Source organism: Frankliniella occidentalis, unplaced genomic scaffold (genome assembly GCF_000697945.3).
Source record: "Frankliniella occidentalis isolate FOCC.00 unplaced genomic scaffold, Focc_3.1 Scaffold258, whole genome shotgun sequence".
Taxonomy (NCBI): Eukaryota; Metazoa; Arthropoda; class Insecta; order Thysanoptera; family Thripidae; genus Frankliniella; species Frankliniella occidentalis.
In genome coordinates this window covers 264,087-265,992 of record NW_026267384.1, presented here as the reverse complement: position 1 = coordinate 265,992, position 1,906 = coordinate 264,087, and the positions used below count along the sequence as shown (strand labels likewise).

The 1,906-nt window shown below is 54.4% G+C and overlaps 1 protein-coding gene across 1 annotated transcript in view; it reads right to left on the bottom strand.

Annotated features, from left to right (window-relative positions):
• The window catches only part of LOC113211947 (neuroglobin), a 64,582-nt gene that overhangs the window by 53,077 nt on the left and 9,599 nt on the right, over positions 1 to 1,906 (bottom strand). The gene's annotated exons all lie outside the window — the stretch shown is intronic.

Below are 1,906 nucleotides of genomic sequence, written 5' to 3'. Positions count from 1 at the left end.
GAGAGAGAGAGAGAGAGAGAGAGAGAGAGAGAGAGAGAGAGAGAGAGAGAGCACGCAGTCGGTACCGCACCCTCGTCCAGCCGACCACAGACCGCACACCAGCACGCTAACCGCGCCCCGCCGTCCGGCCGTGTTCGTATAGGGAGGTGCGGGGTGGGGTGGAGTTCGGCTGGGCGGATGTGAGGGTGAGGGTGAAATGGGGCCCGGGTGCGGTAAAGGGGGAAGGGAAAGGATAAAAAGAAGAGTTTTGGCGAAAAAACTATGTACAGTGAAACAGATTGAAATCCAATTACGGCACCAACAACATCATATATGGTCGTGTAGGTCGAACAAAACACTGGACTGAGAAAAGTACTTGTTCTTCTTACAGACCGACTATAAAATACCATCCATTTCCACCTCTCAGATAAATTCGATCATTCAGAAAATTACGAGAGCTCGGCGCCTGCAGGGCTCGGTGTAGGCCATCCCGCAGAACACACATGCACTGTATGCAAGATGTTGCCTACCTAGCAGCCGTAATAACGCCTTGCTTGCATAGGCTAAATTTGAGTGTTTTGTAATAACAAACAACGGACACACTCTCTGGGTGCTCCTACTACAATAAGAACGATGATTTAAGTTTAAGAAAAGGTAGTTTATTCCGTAACACAATATTAATTTTGCGTTCGACGCATTCTTTGTATGTTTCCTTGTTGTTTACTTTTGTTGTCTATTACAACTAACGGAGAAGAGAGCGAGAAGGGAGCGGGAGGGGGGTAGTTAGTAGTTAGGTGGTGTCGGAGCGCGGGCGCCAGCGCAAGGTGTGGGGACGGGGCGGGCGGGGCTCATAAGCGCACCGAGAGCCGTGCGGAGCCAGCCAGGGCAGCGTCCTGCATGGTTAAAGACTAATTAGTTGTGTAGGAGGGTGGCAGGAAACAAGAGCGAGGGGAGGGGGAGGGGGGAGAATTTGTTATTTACAAAAGCAAGTGTGTGCAGTTTTACAATGCAGTTATTTTTATTTTCATTTCCTTTTTTTATGAATAATTGTGTCACACGGCACAGAGAGGTGTGGTCTGGCGTGGGAGGTGGTGACAAAGGCGGCGCAGCGCCGGGGGGCCTGAAAATGGTTGATGTGCGCCGAGGCGCGCCGCCCGGGCAAATCAAGTTAAGTTTTGTCACGTTTACTCGACTTGCGGAACGTCAGCTGCTGCTGCTGCTGCTGCTGCCGCCGCTGCCGCTGCCTGTGGGCCGCGGGCTCTGCTGCCCACGCTACCCACCCACCTCACCCCCGCTGCCGGTTCCGGCCCCGGCCCCTCACGCCTCGCGCCCCGTCTCTCTTTGGGTCGCAGTCTCGGCTTGGATTTGCGTATCCGCGTCGGACGAGGGGCACCCGGTGTGTTTGTGCTCCTATTCAATCTCTCAGTCCGGGTGAGGTGGGGTGAGGTGTGGCGGGGCGTGGCGGGGTGTGGCGGGCCACTTTCGTGCGCCACCCCCAGTCTCGTCGCGCACTGCCTCGCCCCTCACTCTGCCTCCTTCTCCCTCACCCGCACTTCGCTTGCCAAAAGAAATAAATCTGAATTGTTCTCCACGTTTCCCACCCCCTACAACCCCTCACCACGTCTCCTACAGCCCTACACTGCTGGAGGCCTACAAGCCACACTGCCTGGCTATGAGGCCAGCCAGCCGCCCAACCCAAAGGAGACTTATTGATTAAGTTTTTTTTCCCCTGTCGTTTGCAAACAATGAGCCCAACCTCCAGAACCAACATTTTGCCTCCTCACCCAGCTTACCGCGCTGCAGCCAGAGAAATCAGCGAAACGCATCTGATATTTCTCTTTTTCTTATTTTTTCTCCGTTTTTGATCGATCAGCAACAATGTTGACTGAGGGGAACAGGACGAAGGTAGGGCGGGGGCAGCGCGGGG